Source organism: Heterocephalus glaber, unplaced genomic scaffold, assembly GCF_053883595.1.
Source record: "Heterocephalus glaber isolate CG9 unplaced genomic scaffold, H.glaber_assembly_v1.0 deba00001461, whole genome shotgun sequence".
In the NCBI taxonomy this organism is placed as follows: Eukaryota; Metazoa; Chordata; class Mammalia; order Rodentia; family Bathyergidae; genus Heterocephalus; species Heterocephalus glaber.
This window is the reverse complement of record NW_028258308.1, coordinates 33,666,238-33,688,810: the sequence shown is the minus strand read 5'-3', so window position 1 is coordinate 33,688,810 and position 22,573 is coordinate 33,666,238. Positions and strand designations below refer to the sequence as shown.

The 22,573-nt window shown below is 34.9% G+C and overlaps 1 pseudogene across 1 annotated transcript in view; it reads right to left on the bottom strand.

The window, feature by feature from the left end:
- Positions 1-22,573, bottom strand: part of LOC147826788 (ribosome biogenesis protein NSA2 homolog pseudogene) — a 93,687-nt pseudogene that overhangs the window by 12,217 nt on the left and 58,897 nt on the right. The window contains exon 2 of the transcript XR_015453476.1: positions 1-22,573. This exon is cut by the window's left edge and continues 12,217 nt beyond it; it is cut by the window's right edge and continues 12,661 nt beyond it. The product of XR_015453476.1 is annotated as a ribosome biogenesis protein NSA2 homolog pseudogene (transcript).

Sequence of the window (22,573 nt, the reverse complement as noted above, 5' to 3'; positions counted from 1 at the left end):
ACCTCTTGCTGTTTCTCCTCATGTTCAACCTGTTGTGGCCAAACTGACTTTTCTACAGTTCTTCAAATACACCTGGCCTACTTTCATCTCAAGGCCTTGGTATTGCTGACTAACTCTGCCTTGATTATTCTTTTCTATATCCTCACTCGTTCATTTCATTTTTGCTTTTCAATTTTGCTCAAATATCACTACTTCTGAGTCACACCTAAACCATTAAGTTGTTTTCAATGCTTCTCTCCCTGAAAAAATATTCTATCCTCTTCCCACTTTTTCTCATTACAGTTTATCAATTTATATTATACAGTTACTAATTTATTGCTTTTCTCCTCCAGAATTTTTAGTTTTAGCAGAGTAATAGCCTGTTTTGTTCACTTTCTAGGTCCCTAGTACAATACAGGTATCTAATATAGAAAAGCAACTTTATAAATATGATTTATAGATTTATTGACTGGATTAATGTAAAGTTAACCATTGTGGGATAAAAGACACCTTAAGACTAGTAAGCTAAGTTTTATTTGCTAGAAAGAAGGGAAAATGAAATGGTTGGGGTAAGGGAATAATGTAAGAGAAGAGGGACTATTTGGCCCATAGCCAAGTTCTAGATAATTTTCAGGATCTTAGATGGTCATATTATCCATTATGAATTTCCCAAGGATATTAAGTATACTGTACCTATTATCTTGAGTTTATAAGAGAATCCTAGGAGGTTTCAAGAAATTAACCAGCAGGGCTTAAGTCATTCTATTTAGATATGAAAGTCATTTACAGGTATGGCTAATATTAAGCTATATGTTTGAGACCAGTATATCTCGGTTGGAAAACATCCTTCCAGACATTTGGATATACTAAAGGAGGAGGAAGAAATGATGATTACACATTCATTGTCAGTGCTTCCCTGATATGATGAAAGTAAAGGAAAAAAACCAAACAAATGATACTCAATGTCACAGATTGTTCTGGCACTCTGAGTCACAGAAACAGAAAAGGTATTACACAGGCTTACACAATTTTACAGGAAACTAGCACAGGGTTCTTCTTTTCTCTTTAATCCTGAGGCTAAATAGTATCACACAAATGATGAACCTGGACTATCTGGTCAGTAGTTCTCAAATAAATGGTTAGATTTCTGTATTAACACTCACTGAAAATATTTCCACTTTTTTTGTCTCAACATATAAAAATTAATAATACATAAGTATGTATTCATTGTTTATGTAAATATGTGTAATATTCTAATCAAGAAAATACTTAATATTTGAAATATCCACACTGAGAAACTGAACTGAGCAGATCAAAGCTTACAATGAATCAATTTCCCAAAAAAGCTATATTTTTTCCCAGCAGTGGAGATAAATAAGTGTTTTCTTCTGTTTCTCTTGTAATTAAACTTGTTTGAAATTTCCAAAGAAGTGTGAAAAGGATAGTTATACAAGTGTAACAGCTCCCTGGTGTCTGGCCTTCAATGGGTCTCAGAGTCAGTGGGGAAAATATCTGAGTTCAAACTAGCTTCAAATAAGCCATGCTTCCTACATTCTGGGAAAGCACGCTGTAGTAAATAAGTGAAAGAACAAAAGTGATCTGACATTCATCTTTGCTAAGCAGCCTATTCACCAAACAAATAGCATATGTCTTAATGGTTCAAATGGGCTCAAGCAGTAGACACGTTCTTCAAATACTCCCAAATGGATGACGAAAACTGCAACTGAAATATATTGGTTTCAACTATGTTGACGCAAGTGAGGTACTTTATTCCCAGAGCCTTTTTTAGCTTTCATGATGTATCACATCTTCTAGTTGTTTTTCCTAATCCCTGCATGGTTTGGGTCTGAGAGATGGGTGGTACACAGGGGAATAAATCACAGTTGGTCCCATATAGCAGGAGTGGGGGTCATCATTATGCCACACATTGTCATTCTTCAGGTACATGGTGTCACAGATTTGTCTTCTAGCCAATTTCAACACATTTCTGGGAGGCAAATCAATGTTAAAATAGCTCCAAAAAGTCATAGCCTCAGAGAATATCACAACCTAGCTCTAAGTCATGAATATCCATACCACAGGATTGAAGATACATTTTATTTCTCAAACTAATCTAGGGCTGATCCCTGGAGAACTGACATGTCGACACAACTCAGCGCACACACAAAAAAAGTGGAAAATAAAGAGATGTGGATTGCAATTCCATTTCTACCATGGAGTGGCTGAGGACATTTGAACGAATAATTGAAATTCCTTGGGTTTCAGCTTTCTCAGTTGCAGAGTGCTCTTGGGCAAAGTGCTTATTTACTGTGGACTTCATTTAATTATCCATTCAAAGTAAGCTTTCTCTGGTATTTTATGGCATTATTAGAGAGACCTTTATTATAATACTGCTTTTGGAATACAGTTAATGTCCCTCCCTTCGGTAGATATTTAAGAGAATTTTGAGTGGAATTAGCCAAGTAATCAATGAAGGTTAGAGCCATTATGAAGGTTAGAGCCATTGAAGTTTAGAGGCATATGAAGGTTAGAGCCATTGTGGCTTGGGTTGAAAAGTCATTGGTAGGAAATCCTTCATTTTAGCATCTAGTTACAGCTTTGTCTTCTGCTACATGAATTACCTTAGCAAGTTACATTTACAAAATCCCTTATTTTGATAAAATTTTATTTTATGTTTTTTTGGGGGGTGGTACCGGGGATCGAACTTGGGACCTTGAGCTTGTGAGGCAGGCATCAGAACCACAGAGCTAAATCCCCAGCCTTTTACGTATCTTAACAATTAAACTTTTAACATTAAAATTTTGATTAACATTATTAATTGTACATATTTATGGAGTTCAGTGTGGTATTTCCACATATGCAGAAGTGTACACTAATCAAAGCCAACTTCTCTTTAGCTATCCTTCACTCCCTCCCCATCCTTCCCTCCCTACCCCAATCTTTCCAACTTGTATTAATCACTGTTGTACATTCAGATCAGCAGCTTTCACATTTAGTTTTCATATAAAAGACAACATGCCGGAATTGTCTTTTTGTACTGGCTTATTTCACCGAACATAGTATTTTCCAGTTCCAACCATTTTGCTCAAATGACAGGATTTCATTTTTTATTTATGGCTCAATAATATTCCATTGCGTATATACACAGATTACATTTCTTTATCCACTCATGGGTTGATGAGCTTTGAAGCTCATTCCATATCCTGCTACTGTGAACAGTGCCAAAAAAAAAAAAAATGGGGCATTCAGGTATCTCGTTGGTGTGCTGATTTCATTTCCATTGGATACCCAGAAGTGTGCCAGCAAGACAGAAAGATCATATGGTAGACCTATTTTTATTTCTTTGAAGAAAAAATGTTTGCACTAATTTACATTCCATCAGTAGTGAATAAGAGTTCCTTTCTCCCCACATCACTGCCGACACCTGTTATTTTTTGTTTTTTATAACAGCCATATCTAACTGGGGTAAAATGGTATCTCATTGTAGTTTTGATTGTCATTTTCTTTCAGGTTTTTTGGGGGGTTTTTTTGGTACTGGGGACCGAACTCCAGTCCTTACACTTGCAAGGCAGGCAGCAGTGATTGGCATTTTCTGATGGCTAATGATATTGAGCATTTTTTTCATATATCTGCAACTTAAAGATATTTAAGTACTTTTTGTGATGCCCGAGAGTGGCCATTTGTTTACATTAACACAAAAGTAATATCAATGAAATGCAAGGGAAAATGATTTGGCACACTGAAATATCAAACACTAGAATGGGACTTCGCATAAAGGTCTACCTCTGTTGGATGCTATGTCGTGATTCTGGAGGTTGGAAGTCTTGCCACTCAGTAGGGCCCTGTCAATATATCAGAAGGTCAAAATCAAGGTGATGACTTGCTGGAGTCTTATCCAGAGCAATGGGGAAAATTCCCTTCTTTCAAGTTGCTGCCAGCTTCCAGCTCACTGTGGCCCCAGGTCCGTGGCTCCAGTTTCTTTCACTGGGTGTCAGCTACCAACCCATTTCTACAGCTCCCACATTCCTTCTCATGTGGCTCTTCCACCTTCAAAGGAGCAACAGCCTCTCAAGTAGCTAGGTGTTGTGGCACATACCTGTAATCTCAGCACTCTGGAGATTAAGGGAGGAGGATCACAAGTTCAAGCTGAGTCTGGGCAACTGAGTGACTTAGTGAGACCCTGTCTCAAAACAAAAAAAATTAAAAAGGACTAGGGTTGTAGCTCAGTGTGAAGGCCCTGTGTTCAAGCCCTAGTCATAAAAACAAAAAAACAGAAGTCTTGTCAAGGCCACTCTGACTTACCCTTCTGCTTTCCTCTTCTGTCATTAGCATATACTTTAACAGTTCACATAATTAGATTAGGTTCCTGAAGATAATCTCCCTGTGCTATATAATATAACCCAATCATGGGAGTAAGGACTCACTGCATTCAAAAGTTGTGGATAGTAGCCATGTGGAATCTATGGGGCATTTCTAGTCTTCTTCATCTGAAAATTATAAGGACTAAATAATAATAAACTATTTATGAGGATAAAGAGATAATATAATCTTTTGCAAACAATAAATAGTGCTATATCCCTGCAAATCATGATAAATGAGTGTCTTCTACTTTTGTACAATTTAGGGATTCTGATGATTTCTGTGGCTGGGCCCCATTAACTACTTGATGCTGAACAAACATTCCCCTTTCATCTTGTACACAGTCAAATCATGAATCAAAAGCAATTTAACCTACATCCACTTAACCGAAATCAACGGGGTGAGGCGGGGGGGTGGGTGTCAGTAAACAGAAATATGAGAAATATGATTCAAGTAACCAAGTCATATAATAAATATAAAATAAAACTCTTAAATATACAGAGTCATTATGGTTTAGATAGTTATTTGAATAACTGTCTCAAAACCCTCCAGTTTTCTTCTGGAAATAAAAGGTAATAAATTATATAAAAGCAGAAGAAAATTGTTCATCTAATTTTTCTACTAAATAATAATTTAACATTCATTTCACTGAACATTTTGGTTCTGTTCATCCACTTTGAAAAGGTATCTGAATCACTGTAGAAAATTTTTACTGTTAGTGAAGTGCCTAAAGCATCACATCAATTGCCTCTGTAATATTTTAGGGTAAATTAAATTAAAAAATCTTGATGTTTAAAATCATTTTTGATATCTATTGAGAATCATCACTCAGTAACTTGAGAGCAATACTGTACTTGAAACCAGTACTTACACCAGATACTTAAGATGACTTTTAGCTGTTACATTTTGAAAACATTGGAAGTTATTGGTTCTATTTTTTTCTCCTACAAATACATCATTTTCATTCATGTTGACCAAACTATTTTTATATGACCTATTTAAATGTAATTGTCCATATACTACAAAAATTTTCACAATACAGGTTAGTGATATTCTAAGATATTTTCCACTGGTTTTCAATTAAGAACTTCAGAGAAAACTTAGCAATTTGTTCACAGGAGCCTGCAGCATCTTCCCCTTAATTCATACAGTCCACAGAACAGCCACACGACTCTTCATCCTTCCCTACCTCGGTATGCCTCTCCCTGGTTTATGTTCCTTCCTCCTCTCTCCTTTCTTTTCTATTCTTTAAACTTTTCTTTCTTTTTTCTTTATGTTTCCTTATTTCCTCTTCCTTACTTTTATTTTCATTGGATATATCAAGTTTAATTCTTCTGGCTTGAAAACTATACTCTCAATTGTATTCTTCCTTGATTACTCTCATGAAATTCAAAAAATATTTGCATTAATTTTCCTTAAAACCTCATCCCACCATATCACATTGTTTTGTTTTGGTGTTGAATACTGAACCCAGGACCTTGTACATACTACTCAGCTAAATCCTCAGTCTATCACACCATGTTTTATATTTGAGAGTTTTGGTGTGGACTGCTTTGCATATATTTCTTCTCTTTTAGTTACTGTCTATTTCCAAGCAATAAACCTTACCAATAGTTTTCTTATCCATGCTTCTCATGTTCTCCTATGTCCTGGATTTCTTTATTTTTTGACCTAGAGTACAACAATTTTTAAATAATTCATAGACTAAAAGAACAGTTTCAGGTTTACAGAAAAAATGATCTAAAAACCAAGTGGTTACGTACCCTCCACACACATAGACACAGGTTTCCTCATTATCATCTTGCATTATTGTAGAAAATTTTTTATACTCTTTGAACCAACACTGAAACCTATTAAGTCCATAGTTTCTGTTCTGGTTCCCTTTTTGTACAGTACATTTCATGGCTTTTAACAAATCCCACATTTTACATTCCCACCACTATATCGTTTCATACAGAACAGGATCACTGCCCTAAAATTCCTGTGTGGTCTGTTTGTTCACTGCTGACCTCCTTGTCCCTAAACTCTGGGGAATCACATATTTTTTTCATTGCCCCTTGGTTTTACCATCCCAAGACTGGCATATAGTTGGAACCACACTGTATGCAGCCTTGTCAGACTGGCTTCTGTACTTGGCAATATACATTTAAAATTTATCCACTTTTTTCATGGTGTTCTAGCTCATTTCTATTAATCACTGAATAATATTCCATACAGTGGATCTCCATTTGCAGTGATATCTTTAAAGCACATTCTGAGCCATAAAACTAAAATTGTTTCAATTTCTACTTAAGTTACATTTGAGCAAGATATAAAAGTCCATAAAGCTGTTTTAAAAATCAATATATTGCCTTAATGCACCTAGTATAACTGGTGAGTAATATGGTATCAACTTAATTTCTGTTTCTTTTCTATGCCTAGAATATTTTGCTATGTTTTGTCTCTGATGCCCTAAAATTCACAACATGTCCAGGTATAGGCCTTTCTCGCTATTTTGCCCTTTATGAAACCCTTTAATTTGAATTCTTGCATATTCAGATAATTGCAAAAATTATAAGGCATATTAGAATATAATATTTTCAGATAGTTTCTGCCTTTTATTTACTTTTCACTGTTTCTGGGACTTCTATTTTTTGGATATTAACATGTTAACATCTTCCCTCTATTTCACTTTTTCTTTCATTTATACATTAAATTTATTTATCCTTGTTTTCTGGAAAAATTCTTCATACTGATTCTACTTTACTCAATTTGTTAAGGTAATTTTATGGCCCAGAATACAGTCTTCTACTTAGTGACTATACCCTGTGAGCATGAGAAGCGTGTGTATTTTGCAGCCACTGAATGGAGCAGTGTATACACCTCAGATTACACTAACAGTGATGTTTAGGTCAAATTGCAGAATTGTATTCTTAATTATATTCTGTGTCATTGTGTCTTTATTTTTATTTATTTATTTATTTTGGTTTTTTAAATAGTTACCATAAAGTTTGCAATATGCACTCACTCTAAATAGGAATGTAGACTATGCCAAGGAAATGTAACTATATTACAAGTGCATGATATAACCTCTTTGGAGAGGGCTGGGGTAAAAATGGCTAAGTAATTTCAGAAATGAGTGGAGTCAGTCTCATATTAAGCATCATACTCTAGTTGAGTGATTTCTCCATTACAATGGTTAAATTTTTTGTCCTGCTACATATGTATATAAAATTCAGCAGTTAAGTGAATGGATTGAAGACAGTAAATGCAAAGTTCCTCATTTTTGGAGTAGGAATTTACAGATAAACAATGGAAGGAGGCTAGAATGAGTCTGGTGATAACAGAGTTAGACACAACAATATGAATTCATATATAACTCCATATATACATACAGTAACATGTACGAAAACTATAGATCACACACACCCAGACACACACACGCTTCTTTGCTTTTGTCAGGAGAACATGTCTATATCTAGAAACAAGAGCACCCAACAGAACAAGCATACCTAGCTCTAAAATCTTGGCTAATATTATTCTCAAATAAAGGAATCAGGGCTCTTTTACTAGAAGATTTAAGTGCTGGGGCAGGAATTATACATATGAGTTTGGAGAACCTTGTAGTTCTGGAAAGTAGAAAGTAAGACAATGGTAAAGAAAAATAAAATCCACATTGTTAGGAAATGTGAAAAGGACACAGGAACCAATGGCCAAAGTTGGAATAATTAGAGTTACACAATATAGTCTTATTGGATTATTCTCATGTCCAGGAGTCCATATAGATAGAAAGGAATTATTGAATAAATAAATAAATAAATGGAATAGAAGAGAAAAATCTCCCATGCAGAATCTCAAATCACTTATGTAGCTACTACACTCTCAAGAAATTGGAAAATAACCTTCAAATCTTTAACTGTGGTTCTGTGAATAGCATTTTTTTCCAAAAAGAATACTCCAAAAGGAGAAAACAAAACAAAACAAAACAGTAGTTTTGTAGTGAATAAATCTGACCACACTACTTCAGCCAGGTGAAGGATGAAAATGCTGTCATGCTCCTAAAATGTGCTTATGATAAAATGGATTGAAAGGATACTTTACTTCTGTCATCTCCATTCCTAAAACACATAACCCCAGTCAAATACTGAGAGAATTTAAAGAATTCCAGTAGAGAGGCATCCTACAAAATACCTGACCTAGTATTTCTGAAAAATGACAAGGTCATTAAAAATGAAGAAAGGGGGCCGGAGATTTAGCCCAGTGGTTCTGCCGCCTGCCTCGCAAGCACAAGGACCCAAGTTTGATCCCCGGTACCCCCCCCCCAAAATGAAGAAAGTCTGAGAAAATGTTACAGCCCAGAGGAGTCTAAGGTGACAATGGCTAAATGTAATGTGGCATCTTGGATAAAATCTGAGAGAGAAAAATGATTTTTGGTAAAAACCAAGAACATTCATATAAATTATGGACTTCAAAAATGATTATTATTCATTAATTACACCATACTGTGAGGTATTAATAATAGAGGAAGCTGGGAAGCTGGGAATAGGGTAATGTAGATGAGAATTGCCTGTACTATCTTTACAGTTTTTCTGTTAATCAAAAATTGCAAATAAGGTTAATTTTTAAAATTATCACTGTAAAATATTCATTACCACATTATCTATACAAGTAGAAAATTAAAAAGCAACCCTAACATCTAATAAAGAAATCGGTAAATAAATGATTTATCAATATGAACAAAACAAGTAAAAAAGCAGCTTATGTTACTGTTTTAAAAATTAATGTAAATGATGCATAAACTCAATGATCAAGTGTAGTTTCCTCTGGCAAGTGAACCAAGAGGGAGGATAGAAGAGGTTTTTGTTCTGTAATGTAAACTTGCTTATTTTATTTCATGTTTTAATACTATATATGTAAATTTGTTGAAAAATAACATCATTGAAAATATTGAGGAAGTCAGGCTCTATTTTGAAGACAAAGTATCTTTATGATGTTTCATTCAAATACAGTGAGTCCTCCTTGCTGGTGGGGCCATCGCCCAGCACAGACCTGAAAGCTTAAACCCTGTAACTGAATGTGCTTTAGAACAGATGCCCGTTATTCTCTCAAACACATCAAGTCCCTACTGACTGATGGAGTCAGTTCTAGAAAGTCTGAGGTAGTCCTCAAAGAAGCCACATACAATTATACCATACAGCACAGTTTACCTTTTCTTCTCTTTTACCCAAAGATTAGCTCTAGTGTTATTGTTTCTATCAAGTCTTTCTTTATTTATTCATATTAAAGGATGTTCACATTTCCACAAATTTTTCAGGCTTTAAGAGATTCACCAGGTGTCTGTACCTGTGTTCAAATACATTTCCTTCATTAGATAGTAAGCTTTATCTGAATATTATCCTGGTACCTAACACAACCCTTGAACATAACTAAATTTTTCTATGTTTGGTTAAATGACTGAAATTTCCTAGTATTTGTATTAAAATTACCATCTTCATGGCAATAATATTATTCTTAAAGCCTGGCATTATGGACTCTCACCAAGTTTTCTTAGTTTATATGGAGGTACTCTGATGTGAGAATAGCTGTTCAAATCAGTGTGTTTGTGAGGAGATGGTTAGGTAGTATCTTACTCAGCTGCCATCTCGCTCCATTTCTCTACAGGTCTATTCTTGATACTACCCTATATAAGAAGCATATGTTCTAACCAAATACACATTTCAATTTGTACTACTCAATGAGGAGCCATACTTTTGGGAAAGTGCAAGATAATGACTGTTGAAATTCTTACTGTCATGAGTGGTACTGAGAAGCTCACTCTAGGCTCTATTATTCATGAATATAATCTTAGGGTTTTATAGTAATTGAAGAGTCACTAGAAGATGGTGGCTGAGCATACAGTTTCTGTAGGCAAACTGTCCAGATATGAAACCCACTTCCTCAATTTATTGGCTATGAGATCTTGGGGAAATTATTTAAGCTCTATGTTTCCTTGTTTATAAAACAGGGAAATATTAGCCATCTTATTTATGTTGTAAGGATTGAATTAGACAACACCTTGATGGGCTTAAAATAGGATCTAACACACAGCAGGTGCTCAGTCAGCACAAGATGTCCTAAGGCAGCAAGGTGGAGGCACTAGCTCCTTAATTCATCAACTAACAAGAAAGCACACAGCCCAAGTGCCCATCAACTGGAGACTGGATAAAGAAAATGTGTTTTTTTTATAAAATGGAGTACTACTCAGCCATAAAAAATGACAAATTAGAGACATTTATAGCTAAGTGGATGCACACTGAGGCAATACTCTTAAGTGAAATAAATAGGACACACATGTGTAAATACAGAATAGTTTCTCTGGTGTGAGAAACTGAAAATGTAAATAAGGACTAAATGTATAATAGGTAATGTGAAATAGGAAGAAAAGGGGCAAAGGGGAAGGAAGTAGGAGGGCTAGGGGAAAGGATAGAAGGGAATGGGATTAATATGAGAAAATGGAAAAATGGGAACAAAATCTTTGTAAATAGGGAGGACTGGAGGGGTTGAAGGGAGGGCTGGGCAAGGGTGAAAAATAAGAACCAAGAGAAACTATGTAAAGGTGCAAATTTCCTATGATGAATGTCATTATATTGTATACCTAAAATGTACCAATGATTAGAATGAATAATCGATAAAGTAAAATAGGAAGAAAAGGTCCAAAGGGGTAGGGGTAGTGGGAGGGGCAGGGGAAAGGAAAAAAGGGAAAGGAAAAATGATGAGAACTGGAAAAAATGGAAATAAAGTCTTTGTAAATAGGGAAGGGTGGAGGGGGTGAAGGGAGGGCTAGGAATAGAGAAAAAATAAGAACCAAGATGCATTATGTAAAGGTACAATTCCCAATGAGAAATGTAATTGTGTTGTATACCTACAATGTACCAATAAAAGAATTTAATACAAAAAAAAAAAAGAAAGCACAGTAGAAGGAGACATTGTAAAGATGTGGAAAGAGCCCTGGAGTAAAAGTAAGAGGAAATAGATTGAAGTCCTAGTCTGACACTCACATTGTGTCAGCAGCCAAATCATTACTTCCTTGAGTATCAATTTCCTTACATTTAAATGTAGAAAATAACACCAAGCTCACAGCATTGTTTTTGAGGACTAAGTGAGGTGAAACAATGTGTTATAAAATGTGAAGCATTGTTGCTGTTTCATCATCAAACACACAGTGAGGAACATTTGCACTCTATTGCTTAGCTGGGAGAAGTACGGTACAAGTTTGTGTCAGGCAATACTGCTATTAGATCTACTATTAATATCTAATGGTGTCATAGACATTTTAAATCCAAAGGAAATGGAGTCTTCCCTTTAAATCTAACAAACTGAAAGGACACTCTTGAAAGCAAACTGAAAGCAAACACTAAAAATAAAATTAAATTAACACCTTCATAGTAAAAGCAGTTACCATATAAGTACAGTTACCATTTTTTTTAGGCTTTTCTGGGTAAGTGATAAAAAGATCCTCATTATAGTCCTTTCAAATTCTTTTAAAATAAGGAAAATTGAATTTTATAACACTGAAAATTATTATTAGCTTTAATTTCAATTTAATGATAAAACTATCCTAGAAATTGAAGATTGTCTTAAATGTGGCATTTCAAATGGAATTTGAGATAATTACTGTACCTACTCTATATAGTCCAAAACAGAAGGGCTCTTGTGGCATTTAGCTCATCTTTGTAGAATGGGGACTGGAGTGAGGGAACTGCATAAGCAATGCAAAACAAGAAATACAGCTTTTGCAGGTCTTTGTACAACTGTCCAAATAGTAAAAACATGGGCAAATGATACCTTACTTAACAAATCAATCCAGCTTTTTAAGCTGAAAGATTTATATTTTTCATTTCGACTTTTAGTCAATTGAGCAAAGCATGTGAGTTTTCAAGCAGGTCAGAAATCACTTGCTTCCTTTTTATGCCTCATTTTGCTCCCCTAAATGCCTCTTCTGCTGATAGCACCAGTTACTCTCAGTCATCCATGCATAGTGGCTTTTACTTCAGGGCACTTATCAGGCTTCCCACCTTCATCTGGACATGGACCTTAATTAGAACAATAATAGAAAGAACATGGAAAAGATGTCCACCTCAAGGTGTTTGTACCTTTGAGTCCAAAGACTTTATTGAAAAGAGTGAATTTTATAAAGGGGTTTCTAAGAGCTAAGGCCTGCTAAGTGGTAAGAGGAGAGAAAGAAAAGCATAGGGGGAAAAACAAATGGAAGGTGACAGTGCAATTGAAGAAAGGACATGTACATTAAATAAGAGAACAAGAAGAAATGGGTACCACGAAAGCACAAAAAAGAAAATGTATAACCACATAGTACTGGGGAAAGAGAGCCATTTTTCATGATAAAATTTCTTTCAAAATAGGCAAAAAGAGGCATAGGGACTATTAAAATAGAAAAAAAATCGTAAGTCAGCAGATCAGGAAAAAAAAGCATATGGACAAGACAAAGGTAAGTAAAATGAAAACACTGGGTGAATTTGGTATATATTATTATGTAATTGCAATAATAATAATATTGGTCTCTTCCTAAATCTGTTTTCTCTCCAAGTCCACTGCTGAGAAAACGTTACTGTATTCAGAAATAAGAGACTGGAGGAATAAATTATTTGGCATCATGGAAATAAGGCAGTTTCAGGTGCAAAAATTAGAACCTTAAAAAATTCAAAACATTCAGATGTAATACAGGGTCCCCATTCCACATCAGCCTCTCACAGGAATGGCATTTGACTATAAAATACCATTTGACTTTCAATACCATGTCCAGCTACAAGGGCATCCCACCGAATAAGATATACTATTTAATTTTTAAGTGATCTTTATATTAGAAAAAATAATGCCTAAATTTGTGAAAAAAATAGGAATAATTAAACTTCAGAATAAAATAAAAGGAACAATGTGAGGATTTAACTAAGATATAGAAATGCATTATACAATATTGTTTCCTAAGTACTATAAAGGCAGTGTGTATAAATCACAGCATACATATAGAAGAGTAAGGGATTAATTCTGCATGGAGTAAAGGGCAGAGGGGGGAAGAAGTTCCTCCTTTGCTATTTCTTACAGGACCTCAATAAAAAAAAATCCCAGGACAAAATATTAAATTCCAACTGTAGGAAGGAAATTCTACTGAGATATAAAGTAAAATAGTCCCAGTACATTGCTCTCTGGAAATACAATAATACAAAAATAAAGTGTACAAGTCAAAATGTATTATTAGATAACTTGACACTTATATGTTCAGAAATTGTTCTGCTACACAATGCAATACTTGAAGCACTGGATTTATGGCCTTTTGGCAAAATGAAAGGTACTTATATCATTAATATAACATAATTATATTTTTCATTATGAGTGTTCACTGTTATGAATTTCCCTTGTAAGGCTGCTTTCATTGTGTCCCATAGATTCCAATATGCTGTACTGTCATTGTCATTTAATTGTAGAAACTAATTTCTGCTGTGACCCATTGGTTGTTCAGGAGTGTGTTGTTCAACTTTCATGTGTTTATGAAGTTATTCTGGTTCCTTTTGCTATTGATCTCCAATTTCATCGCACTATGATCTGATAATACACAGGCGATAACTTCAATTTCTTTGCACTTACTTAAACATGTTCTATGAGCGAGTATGTGGTCTATTTTGGAGAATATCCCATATGCACCTGAAAAGAATGTGTATTCTGATTTTGTGGGTGCAACACCCTGTAGACATCAGTTAAGTCCATTTGTTCAAGAGTTTGGTTGAGTTCTAGTATTTCATTGTTTATTTTTTGTCTAATTGATCTATCTATTTGTGACAGTGGAGCGTTGAGGTCCCCCACTACTATCGTATTAGTGCTTATTTGATTTTTCATGTCTAATATTTGTTTTATATAGTATTTGCTGCATATATATTTCTGATTATCATCTCTTCCTCTTGGATTGTTCCCTTTATAAGGATGTACTGGCCTTCTTTGTCTCTCTTAATTAGTACTAGTTTGAAATCCATTTTATTTTCAAATATATGCTTTTTATAGGGCTCCGGTCAGGTGGAGTATTGTATTCCACCCTTTTACTTTCCATCTATGAGTTTCTTTTTGAATTAAGTGTTTCTTGTATGCACCTTATTGTTGGATCTTACTTCTTGACCCATTCAGCCAGTCTACTTCTTTTGATTAATGAATTGAGACCATTAACATTGATGGATATAACTGATAAGTATTGACTTATCCATGTCATGATCATTTCCTGTTGTTGGATTCTCCCCATTTGTATTTAATTTCTTGACTAGCCTGTTGGGTTCATTCTGTTGGGCTTCGTGGGGTTGTGACCCTCATAATCTTTTCCTAGGATTTTGTGTAAAATTTTTTGGAGTGTTGGCTTGGTATTCATGAAGTTCCTCAGGTGTTCTTTGTCGTGAAAGTATCATATTCTTCCACTGACTTTGAAAAACAGTTTTACAGGATACATCAATTGGGGTTGGAGGTTGTTTTCCTTTAGAACATGATATACTTCACTCCAGGCTCTTCTTGACTTGAGGGTTTGTGTTGAGAAGTCTGCTGTGATTCTGATGGGCTTTCCTTTGTATGTGATTTATTTTCTCTAACTGCTTGTAGTATTTTGTTCTTCTGTTGGGTTTCTGGAATCTTGACTATTATATGCCTAGGTATAGATTTTTTTATCATGGCTGGTTGGAGTCCTATATGCCTCACTAATCTGTAGGTAAAATTATTTTCCCCTGTTTGGGAAGATTTTGGTCATTACTTCTGTGAACAGTTTTTTTCTTTATGTCGTTGGCACTATCTCTTGTTACTTCATTGACTCCAATCAGTCTTATATTATTCTTCTTTGAATCATTCAGCAGCAGCTGGATTGATTTACTGTGGTCCCCTGCTATTTTTAAGAAATCCTTCTTTTCCTGGTCACTAATTGCAATCTTGTCTTCTATATCTGATATCTGTCCTCAGGTTGGCTCATTCTTCTGTGTAACCTTTCAATGGAGATTTGTTTTTTAGTTACACTTTCAATTTTATTCAACTGCTAGGCCTCACAGAAATTAGTATATTTAAGAATTTATTATAAAGCTCCTCTACAACTTTTAAAGTCAAGAGGTTCTATTATGATTTTTTATAAAATCAAACAGCATGACTTAAGAGTGTCAGTCTTCTACTTAAAATGTGTCCATGTTTCCATTCAATGCAGTCATGGTAACATCTAGTCATTAAATGGTTGGATTACTTTTAGCAGACTACCAGAACACTACCTAAAAATGGTTTTACCAACTTTAGAAAAGTACCTACAAGTGTTATGAATCATATCCAATTAAGCCCTTACCTAATATCTAAACATCTGCTCTTACCCTGGGCTTTATCCTTTTGGATTACCTTCTAAGGTTTGGTCACACCAGCAAACTGAAAGAGATTTTAATCTAAATAAAGAATTTATATTAACATTACTCATCTGTATAACAGTATTTTAGAAACAGATTTGTTCCTTTTATGTCCACTACTAGCAATATGATGTTTATGGTGTGATCCAATCTTTCATGGGTGAAAACTGTCACAAATACTATGCTTGTTTTCATATTGAATATCAAGCTTCCTTTAGTACAAAACTTTGCTTTTAAAAAATAAGCAAACCTTATTTCTGTAGTGTTCAGTGATTACCTGAAGTGATTTTTCTTTTATCTCCTAGAACTTATACCACACATTACCTATTTTTATTAGTGGTGAAATAGTTTGATAAAATCTAACTGTAAGAAAGGTTCAGCTTCTGTCAAGTGATTCTACCATATTGGATCATCATTTTCAAGAACTAGTCAGTCCTTTTCTAAGTGTCTGTCTATGTTCTAAAACTTCAACTATGTTTATACAACTTAGAAATGTTACAGAAATCTAAAATAGCAAGTCTTATTGGAGTACCTATGTTTGTTTTCTCAGTACTTTTTTTAATTTTAAAAGTGTAATTTAACCTATATTTTGTGATTGTTTTTTGGTCTGTGTTTTGAAAGTCTTTCCCTTCTCTTTTTCCCAATTTCAAAAATGAAGATATATTTAGATATTGAATTTATTTAGACATTGAATGATCTTGTTAAAGGCACAATTGATCATACTGGTTGTGAAGACAGACTTTTAAAAATAAACAATTTAAAGCATGTAGTGATTAGATTAATATACAGATATCCCAAAGCTCAAGCCATGACAATTTAATTCAGATCACAAAATGAGTTACAACCCTATCATGACTTTTTTTTATTTAATTGCAAATAAAGTTTCTTTTCAGGGCATCAGTGCAACTAAGTTGGAATTGGTAAATTCCAAATTTTTAATGCCATTATTAAAGTACTATAAATACACTGTATAGAGAACAAACCTAAACATTACTTTTTCTTAATGCTACCTTTTTTAGGACAAATGGTGAATGATGGATGTAGAATAGACTTTAGCAGATTTCATAGCCCTAGACCCCTAAATGAAGTTTGCATTGACCTTTACTTATATTTTCAACTACATTGGTGGCTTTTTCAGGAGTGACAAATCTATGTTGCTGAATACCCACTCTTTAATGCAAAGACTGATGTTTATTTTCTCAATGGTACAATCTCACTAAGCTCTTAGCAGACCCCAAGTAAAAGACCAATTTGTAAAACAGGGCCATTTTAATGTACTTACAATTTAATAAATAATTCTTTTGATGACTGCAGTTATGAAAAGTGTGGTAGTATTCATAGTAATGGTGGTTTTCCTGATTGGTCTGTAGTCTTCAATAAGTGTAAGAAGTTATTGTATGAAACATCTATCAGACCAGTAAGACTGCATTGATGCATCCATCATTCTCAGGATTGTTGGTTACCTGGGCATATTTACCCCAAATAACCTTGCCTCCTTGTGTCACAAGGCCCAACTCACTCATGTTCACTTCAATCACTGTACCTTTGGTAATAACACCCAAAGTTGTATATAGTGGTGATGAAGAATTTTTTTCACACCAAGTATTGGCAGGCAAAAGGTGACTTTCAGTTCAGGATGTGTTACATGGGCCTTCTTGAAATGCAAGCCCATTGGCCTAATGAACCTTTCATGTTTTGGTGGTTTTCTTGTAAAGCCATCTCTAACAAAGCAGACTAGTAACCATCCTCTTCCATGCCTTCTTTTTTCTCTTTCCAGTTCACATAACTTTCAATACTTCTGTCTCTCCCTGCAAACGAACTTTGGGTAGAAGGACTTCCCATTTTCCCACCTTTTCTTTTCATTTTTGTTTAATCATGTTGGAAAGTACTTTCGCCTGAGAATGTCCGGCTCTGTCCAGCAGATAGGCAGGTACTGCTCCCTGAGGAGTCTTTTCATCATGTTTTTTTTTTGGTGTTTCTCTTTTCACGCATCTTGATAGTCTTCTGCATTTGTATTTTCTTGGCATGATGCTGTTTATGGTAGAGCTTAGCCTTCAGGCCAATCTTTTTTTTTTTTTTTTTTGCCTTCTTTGAACGTTCATGGGCCTCTCGACTTTCCTTCTTTCTCTTTTTCTCATGGTAATCCTAACAATACCCATACCATTTATGGTGTAACTCAATATATTCATTTTGTGGCATAGTGACAGCTGCAGAGCCACCGGGGGCAGCCTCTGGCACGGGAAGAAAAGTTTCAACTTTGGGGTATCTCCGACACATGAGCTGACTCCTCACAGTCAGAAACAGGAAAGCTTCAATGGAGGTTTTAATCTCCTGGATATCTGTTTGCATCTATTTTATAAACAACCTAATGGTGAACCTCAAGATTCTAGAAAAAGAAGAGCAAGACAAACCCAAAGCTCATACAAAAGAAGAAATTATAAAGATCAGAGCAGAAATCAATGCACTGGAGACTAAGAAAATGATACAAAAAAACCAATGAAGCAAACAGTTGGTTCTTTGAAAGAATAAACAAAACTAACAAACCCCTACCTAATATCCAAAAAAGGAAAGAAAAGGCCCAAATCCATGCAATTAGGAATGAAAAGGGTGAAATTACAACAAACCCAGCAGAAATCCAGAGGATCATCAATACCTACTTTGAGAACCTATATGCCAATAAGATGGAAAACACAGAAGAAATACGAATTACCAAAGTTGAACAAAGAAGACCTAAAAATCCCAAACGACCCAATATCAATAAACAAAATTGAAAATGTAATTAAAAACTTACCAATGAAGAAAAGCCCTGGCCCTAATGGCTTCACTGCTGAATTCTAAAAGACATTTAGAGAAGAACTATTGCCATTACTGTTTACACTTATCAATGAAATTGAAAGGGAAGCAATACTCCCAAATTCATTCCTGGAAACAAGCATCACCTTGATTCCAAAAGCAGAGAAAGACCCACCCAAAAAACAGAACTATAAGCCAATTACCCTAATGAACATAGAGGTAAAAATCCTCAATAAGATATTGGCAAACATGATGCAGAAGATCATCAAGAAGATCATTCATCCCGACCAAATGAGATTCATCCCTTGGATGCAAGGATCGTTCAACATACACAAGTCAATAAATGTAATACACTATATTAACAGAACCAAAGACAAAAACCATATGATCATCTCAATAGATACAGAAAAAGACAAAATCCAACAACCATTCACGATAAAACTCTACAGAAAATTGGAATAGGTGATATGTATCTCAACCTGATAAAAGCCATCTATGAAAAACCAACAGCCAACATCATACTAAATGGTCAAGAACCGAAATCCTTCACACTAAAATGGGGAACAAAGATGACCACTATCACCAGTCCTGTTCAATACAATTCTGGAAACATTAGCCACAGCAATTAGACAAAAGAAAAAAATAAAAAGAAATAAAGATAGGAAATGAAGAAGTTAAATTGTCATTACTTGCAGATGATATGATATTCCATATAGAAGACCCCAACAATTCCACCAAAAGTCTTCTAGACTTAATAAACAAATTCAGTACAATAGCTGGATACAAGATAAACACAAAAAAAATCAATAGCCTTCCCGTACATGAAAAATAGACTCACTCAGAGAAAAACTGGACAATTCCTTTTACAATAGCATCCAAAAAAATGAAATAACTAGGAATCAATCTAATGAAAGAAATCAAAGACCTCTACTCTGAAAACTACAGTGCTATGGAAAAAGAGATCAAAGAGGATATGAGAAAATGGAAAGACATCCCTTGCTCCTGGGTAGGAAGAACTAATATAGTGAAAATGGCCATACTTCCAAAACTGCTATATAGATTCAATCCAAACCCAATTGAAATTCCAACAGCATACTTCACAGAACCAGAGAAAACAATCCAAAAATTCATTTGGAATAAGAAGAGACCTAGAATAGCAAAGCAATTCTAGGCAACAAAGACAAGGTAGGGGGTATCACAATTCCCAGCTTGAAACTATACTACAAAGCTGTGATAAAAACAGCATGGTACTGGCAAAAAAAACATACCTGAGGATCAGTGGAACAGATGAGAAGATGCAGAAACAACTTCAGATGTACTCAGCCACCTCATCTTTGACAAAAGACCTAAACATCCTCACTGGAGGAAAGACTGTCTCTTTAATAAATGGTGCTTGAAAAATTGGGTTTCAACTTGCCAAATATTAAAACTAGACCTATATCTCTCACCATATACCAAACTAACATCAAAATGGATCAAAGATCTAAATATTGAAACAGAAACACTAAACCAGCTGGAAGAGAGGTTAGGTAGAACTCTTGAAGACCTTGGCATAGGAAAAGATTCCATGAACAAAACCTCAGTTGCATGTGAACTAGCACAAAGAACAGACAACTAGGATCTCATTTTATTAAAAAGCTTCTTCACAGCAAGAGAAACTACCAACAGAGTGTATAGATAACCCACAATGTGGGAATAAATTTTTACCAGCTGTTCCTCAGACAACGGTCTAGTATTAGAAGTCCCATTTGACCCAGTTTTTCCCCTGCTGGCTATCTCCCCAAAAGAATTAAAAGAATCATACCATAGTGATATATGTGCACCCATGTTTACAGTGGCACAGTTTGTAATAGCTAAAACTTGGAAACAGCCCAATTGCCTAACAACTGGTGACTGAATAAAGAAGATATGTTTTGTTTTGTTTTTTATAAAATGGAGCACCACTCTGCTTTAAGAATGAGAAACTAGAGACATTTATAGCTAAATGGATACACATTGAGGCCATACTCTTAAGTGAAATAAATAGGACACTCGTGTAAATACTGAAGTTTCTCTGGTGTGAGAAACTAAAAGTGTAAATAAAGATCAAAATATATAATAGATATCGTGATATAGGATGATAAGGGCCAAAGGGAAAGGGGAAGTGGGAGGGGTAGGGGAAAGGAAAGGAATAAATACGAGAAAAGGAAAAAATGGAAAAAAGTCTTTGTAAATATGGAGGGGTGGAGGGGTTGAAGGGAGGGCAGGGGAATAGGGAAAAAATAAAAAGCAAGATATATCATGTAAAGTTACAAAGAATGTCATCATATTGTATACCTAAAATGTACCAATAAACTTAATGAATTTAAATATATATAACATAATTATAAAACATTTAAAAATGATAAATATTTTCATTTAAAACCAAGTATCTGATTCAGATTTTCACTCTAATAGCAGCCTTCTCACCTCTAAATAAAGTTGGGTGTCAGTGGCTCACGTGTTTTTTCCTGGAAGAATTATTTGGGGTCTTGTTGAAATCTATTATATTACTATAGGTGACATTCCCCAAGTTAACATCTAACTTTGTCCTTGGAATTTGTGCCCCAGTATCCTTTCACAGAATCCATTTCCAGTGGATTACTGCCCTCTCCCAGGTTTCTACTGGGACTCTTTTGAAGAAACAATAACACTCTGTAGATCAACATGTTAAATTCATATTGCTGAATAGCTTTTATTTAATGGACTTTGGAATTCTTCTGAAACCTACTCTTACTGCAAAATACTCTACAAAGCATAACACAATTTGCTTTAAAGAAGCCACTCACTCCTACCAAAGTTGAACCATTATATCTTACATTTAATGTTGCAGACACTGAGCTTATAAGTTTACTAAGTCAGATATTTTCTTCTCCCTCGTTCTACCTATTTTTTCTTAACTCTGTCTGGATTATCCCATGGTCAACTTTTGTTTCAGTGAAATTGCACCATCAGGAATGTTGGTTGTGGGCTATTTAGTAGCCTTGTCACCAGGCTGAGCTCTAAGGAGAACAGTAAGGGGACTGCATGGGTGAACAAATTGTGTTTACTTCATTTAATAAAAGCAATAGGGCAAGTGCCCAGAGGCAAAGTCTTTAGTCCAAAGGTCCATGGTGGAGTCCAAGAATGAAATGAAGCATAACCAGAGATTACAAATGAAGCTCCCTGGAGCCCAGGTTTGCAGCAAAGAAATTCCTTAATTGCTGTGTGTGGTGCCTCCTGTTCTCTGCTTTTCTGTCTTTCAAGCTTCACTCTTTCTGGCCAGCTCTACATTTATAGAATCTTGCTCATCTTAATTTCACATACTTTTTAACTAACTGGTTCAATCTAAAATGTTATGTGTTATTTTTTTCCGTTGTATCTCAATGGAACCTCTATTAGAGACAGTACTGATTCATATCTTTCTAGAGAGATAGCCTCAAAAAGAATTGTTAATTGAATATATTTCAAAGAAATATAATCACAGCTTACTACCACTACTATTTGGATGCCAGCTCACTTAGGCACCTCTGAGTTTTTGGATACTATTAAATGCTTCAGTATACTTTTCACATTGTACATTTGATTTTAATCCTATTTTATAATAGATCTGATGCTTATAGCTGTCAAAATTATGATAAATTCACTTTCTTCCTCAATATCTTTTGTTCATTACTAAAATCAGTAACAATATAAGTGATTTTGTGACAACACTGTTCTCAAATATGGGAGTAAAGGGAGTGATATATGATTAGAATATTTTTCAGGAAAGTTGCATCTCTTCAGTCTAATTAAATAGGAGTCATGTACTAGAAATCTTTGTATTTCCTATGGAAAATTCCATCCTTTCAACTCTAGTTCTTTTCCTCCCACGGTATTTCTTTCCTTTGCTTGGCTCCTAGTTTTAACATCAAAACCTGCTTGTCAGTTACCCTCCCCTCCTCTATGTCTAGGATGTTAAATAACAGTATCATTCAAGTAATGATTACATCACAGCAGTCTTAAAATTGAACATCACACATTTCAGTTCTTAAATACTATTTAGGTACTTCAACCTGTTTCTT